The sequence below is a fragment of the Sinocyclocheilus rhinocerous genome, unplaced genomic scaffold (assembly GCF_001515625.1).
Source record: "Sinocyclocheilus rhinocerous isolate Xijiao unplaced genomic scaffold, SAMN03320098_v1.1 scaffold1681, whole genome shotgun sequence".
In the NCBI taxonomy this organism is placed as follows: domain Eukaryota; kingdom Metazoa; phylum Chordata; class Actinopteri; order Cypriniformes; family Cyprinidae; genus Sinocyclocheilus; species Sinocyclocheilus rhinocerous.
In genome coordinates this window covers 98,016-103,455 of record NW_015651499.1, presented here as the reverse complement: position 1 = coordinate 103,455, position 5,440 = coordinate 98,016, and the positions used below count along the sequence as shown (strand labels likewise).

General features: G+C 46.2%; 1 pseudogene; it reads right to left on the bottom strand.

Annotated features, from left to right (window-relative positions):
* Positions 1 to 596, bottom strand: part of LOC107713005 (sphingosine kinase 1-like) — a 4,048-nt pseudogene extending 3,452 nt beyond the window's left edge.
* Positions 597 to 5,440: the final 4,844 nt, after the last annotated feature.

Below are 5,440 nucleotides of genomic sequence, written 5' to 3'. Positions count from 1 at the left end.
TGGAAAGGAGATACCGGAGGCAGTAAGTTTTACAACAGTGGTGAGGGGGTGCATATTAACAATTGATGGCTTGATGACACTCACCATAGGTCATGGCGGGCGAATGGGTATGGTGAGGGTTGATGTGCTGAAATGCATGATTGCATGCGAGTTGCGTAGCGGACGGAAAGCTGTATAAACCGTTCCAAACCACAGGAATCGTCATAGGCTGTGAGCTGAAGTTGCACCGTCGGCTCCAGTCCTTGCCGGTAAGTTGTCAGTGCACGCTCATTCCAGCCCCTGGCTGCTGCAAGAGTTCTGAATCTCAGGGCGTAGTCATTTATGGACAGAGACCCCTGACGGAGGTGATATAACTGGTCACATACAGAGGTATTGCCTACGGGTTTACCAAACACTTCACGGAAATGTGTCATAAAATTATCAAGTGATTCAACTACTGTACCAGCTTGGGACCAGATGGTCTCTGCCCATTGCAGCGAGATGAACGCTACCTTGGCACTTTCCGTAGTGTAAAGATGTGGCTGCATCTCCAGTGCGAGCGAACACTGCAGCAGAAATCCGTTGCACTCCTCCGCCGAGCCAGAGAAGGACTCCATCGGTGACAGAATGGAGAAAAAACCTTGGGAGAAACCAGGCTCAGTCGGGGGGCCAGTTCTCCTCTGGCCAGACAAAACCAGCGGTTCAATTTCAGGCTGCAGCAAAGTCACATTGTGCAGAGGACTCATCTGGTTCCTGTGGTCTTGTCCCGGTGGTCGTCTGAGACAAGGTGTTTACAGGGGATCTGTATCTGGGGCTATCTAGTTGTCCTGGTCTCCGCTGTTTTTCAGGGCTGTGGAGGTCCTTTCTAGGTGCTGATCCACCATCTGGTCTGAATATGTACTGGATCCGGGTGACTGCAGTGACCATCTGATCTGGATACAGACTGGATCTGGTGGCAACGGTGACCTCGGAATAAGAGAGAAACAGACTAATATTAGCGTAGATGCCATTCTTCTAACGATGTAGCAAGTACATCGGGTGTTATGAGAAGTCAAGGACCTTTCAGCACAATACCTAGATATTCAAAAGACAAATACTGACCAAATGACACTTGCTTGCATTGATAGACATCTTTAATTAGAGCAACTACACCTCCACCTCTCCTATCAGTTCTGCAGATACTCATAAAAGTTAGGAGGGGCTGTTTCATTGAGGACTGTTGCACTACAGCTGTCTTCTAGCCATGTTTCATTTAGAAACATAAAATCCAGGTTGTTTGTGGTTAAGTCAATGATCATAAATGATTTATTTTTTAGTGAGCCAATGTTTAAAAATGCTAACTTGATGGCATTACTTTGTGTCTCTACAGCTATCTATACAAGTTTTTATTTTAGTGTCTGTGCAAAAAAATGTGTTGTTTGAGCACTGTTGATCTGCTGAAGTTAAAATCTTTGAAAAATCTGAGAAAAGTACATAAACATGGAGCAAAGCACGGAGCAGTAAGCAAGAGCGTCCGAACAGAAGCGAAGCCAGAAACTTAAATGAAGTCTTAAAGGGTTAGTTCACCCAAAAATGACCAAAAAAAAAAGTGTCTCACACGGCTCCGGGGGTTGAACAAAGGCCTCCTGTAGCGAATCGATGCGTTTATGCAAGAAAAATATCCATATTCAAAACGTAATAATCACTCTAATGTAGCTTGCGCCAACAGTTCTACATGGAAGCAGCTCCGGGCGGATGACGTATGAGTTCAGCGTTGTGCATCATATATTCATATATTTATTTATATATAAGTAGAGGGTTTAATTTGGTCATCAAACAATTAAATTAAAACTAATGCAACATTTTTCTCTGTAATTACTGTGCAAATATACACTTGTTCTGTGTTTGTCCAACTTGTTCCATGTAGTTACAGGGTAAATACAACATTTGCAGGCTGTAATTTAAAGTGGTGCTTGTTCCGTGTAGTTACAGTGTAAATACAACAGTTGCGGGCTGTAATTTAAAGTGGTGCTTGTTCCTCCCTTGTTCCATGTAGTTACAGTGTAAATACAACAGTTGCTGGCTGTAAATTAGTGGTGCCTGTTCCCCCCTTGTTCCATGTAGTTACAGGGTAAATACAACATCTGCAGGCTGTAAATTAAAGTGGTGCTTGTTACCTCCTTGTTCCATGTAGTTACAGGGTAAATATAACATTTGCGGGTTGTAATTTAAAGTGGTGCTTGTTCCCCCTTATTCCATGTAGATGGAAATAAAAACGATTGTTGTTTATACAGTAGGTCATATATACATACATTGTATACAATGTAATATAAAAATAAACATGGTGAGCTGTTTCATTTAATTCAAATATTGTTTGAAATTTACTACAGGCCTATTGCCGGGTTAAATGAACCTAAAATGGTTTTTTAAATTAAAATCACACACAATATGACAACAGTAACAACACAGGCAACAGATAATAAAAGATGAAATTTTATTACACCAGTTCAGAAAAAATAGCAAAGCAAGTCCATACACAGCTTATACAGTTAAACCAAATTTTTTTGAAAAGCTTAATATTGAATAACTTTACGGTTGAGATTATATCGCCACCTGTTGGTTTGGCATGCTCTTGATGTTACGGGGCAAACAAGACGAGAGACGTGCGGATCCATTTGCAAGCTTTATTTAAGGACGTGGTGAAAACAGGCGAGGGTCAGACAATGGCAAACAGGTATATTGAGGGCAAGACACAAAAGTAGTCCAGTGAACGGGCGTGGGGTCAATCTCTGGTGAACAATGTCCAAACAGGGTAATCCAAAGGGTTAATCTGAAACGCAGGCGATGATCCAGGCGAGGGGTAAACAGTATACGAACAGGACGAGATGAGAGGGTAATCCGGAAAACACAGGCAAGAATCAGAACACGGGAAAACACAGGCAAGGCAAGACTATGACTAGATTATAAAACTAGAACAGGCTACGTAGAGTAGCTATCGCTATGAGAGTGATATGCACTTACAATACTCGGCAGTCTGTAATGGTTTGAGTGTGGCTTATGTAGTCTGTGTGATTGGTTTCAGGTGAGCTTGTGATTAGTGCAATGGACGTGTAACAGTTTGTGTAGTGTGAGAGTCAATGTAATCGGAAAGTGTGACTTTTGGTGGTAATCCATGGACAGGATTTGCGACACATCCCCCGTATCTCAATATAATCCAGGAGGGCGGTGGAGCGGAGGCGGAACATGCGGAGGGACGGAGGGCCAGGTCCACGTGGAAGTGGAGAGACCAGGGACAGAGGCAGAGCCGGGTACCCAGGCGGAACCGGCGAAGCAGGAAGCCAGGGCAGAGCAGGGAACCAGGGCGGAGTAGAGAACCAGGGTGACGCCGGCGAAGCAGGTAGCCAGGGCGGAGCAGACAGAGCAGAGGACCACCACGGTGGGGCAGTCGGAGCAAAAGACCACCACGGAGGAGCAGACGGAACAGAAGACCACCACGGAGGAGCATAAGACCACCAGGCTGGAGCAGACGGAGCAAGAGACCACCACGGAGGAGCAGACGGAGCAGGAGACCACCACAGAGGAGCAGACAGAGCAGAAGACCACCACGGAGGAGCAGAGAGAGTAGAAGCCCACCAGGCCGGAGCAAACGGAGCAGAAGACCAGCAGAGCGTATCCGAAGACCACCACGACAGAGCAGACGGAGCATTGGCCCACCAGAGCGTGTTGGCAGACCACCATGGCGGACTAGAGTGATCAGGAACCCATGGCAGGGACTGGGGCCTAGGGAAAACTGAAACACAGGAGACAGACAGTGCATTTACGGTCTCAAGGACTGAGGCAGGAAATACAGTGGGCTTATTAACGGTCTCTTTGGGCATGACTGACAGTGCTAAAAGTTCAGTGTTGGTCTCCTTGAGAGTGGCTGGACAGACAGACAGTTCACAATTAGATTCAAGAGCAGACTTAAGACAGGCAAACAGTTCACATCCGGATGTATTGACTGAAAATGGACTGGTAGACATTTCATAACCAAGATCAGTAACTGAAACAGGACTGACAGAAAGTTCAGATATATTACTCAAGACAGGGCAGACAGATAATTCAAAGTTTGGCTTATTGACTGAAACTAAACAGGAAGACAGTTCATAAACAGGCCCACTGACTGGAACTGGACAGGCTGACAATTCATCCTCCAGAATTTAAACCAACAGACAGTTCACAATGGGATGCATTGACTGACACTGGATTGGCAGAACAGGATGTATTGGCAGTGATAGGGTGAACAGATTGTTCAAAACCAAGAGCACTGACTGGAACTGAACTGACAAATAGCTCATGGACTGATACTGGGCAGGCAGACAGTACGACATCAGAATTGTCAATTGGATCGGAACAGACAGGTGATTCAACATCAGGCTCATTGAGGGAAATGAGACTGGCAGATAATTCAGAAACAGATTCCTGGGTTGAATCTGGATAGACTGACAGTTCATAATAAGATACATTGGCGGCCACTGGACTGATAGACATTTCATTGAGTAAAACTAAACTGGCAGACAATTCACAGTAAGACTCATTCGTTAATACAGGACAGACAGATAGTTCAAAATCAAACTCATTGGCTGAAACTGAATAGACAGATGGTTCCCTAATGGTCTCTTTGGCAACAACAGTGTTAACAGGGCATAAAGAAAGTTCATTTAAGGTTTCCATGGCAGTGACAGGCATGGATGAGAGTTCCTGAACGGCCCTTGTAGCCGCAGCAGGACAGTCAGGAAGTTCACAGGTAACATCCTCGGGTGTGACAGACAAGGCTGAAAGTTCAAAACCAGCTTCTTCGGCTGGGTTGAGACAGGGCAATAGTTCATAATTGTCCTCCATGGCTGGTTCAGGACTGGCAGAGAGTTCACAGACGGCCTCCATAGCTGTGACAGGACAGGCAGAGAGATCACAGACGGCCTCCATAGCCGTGACAGGACAGGCAGAGAGTTCATAAGTTGATACCACTGACACCTCTGGAGGTTCTGCAGCAGATGCCGCCACCTCTGGAGGTTCTACAGCAGTGCCATCAGGAAACAGGGAGAGTTCATTAACATTCTCCTTACCAGGACAGGTACATAGTTCGGCAAAGGTTCCTTCGACCACGACATGACAGGCTGAGAGTGCATGGTTGGGTGCCACCACCGTACAAGGAGCTGAAGCAAGCGCCACCGCATCAAGAGGTTCTGCAGCATACGCCGCCACCTCTGGAGAAATCAAAGTGGACGCTGCCACCTCGAGAGGTTCTCTGGTGGTGTATGCAGCCCAGACACACCATAAAGCGATCCCCATCATGGGAAGCGCTTCAGACAGGGGACTTAGTTCAGGAACAGGAGGGCTAGAGTGAGTGGGTTTGGGGATACCAGCTGCGACTGCTGACACCAGCAGTGGATCCTCCATGCTAGATACCAGTCGGGAGTACAGATGAACTGACCTCGGACTT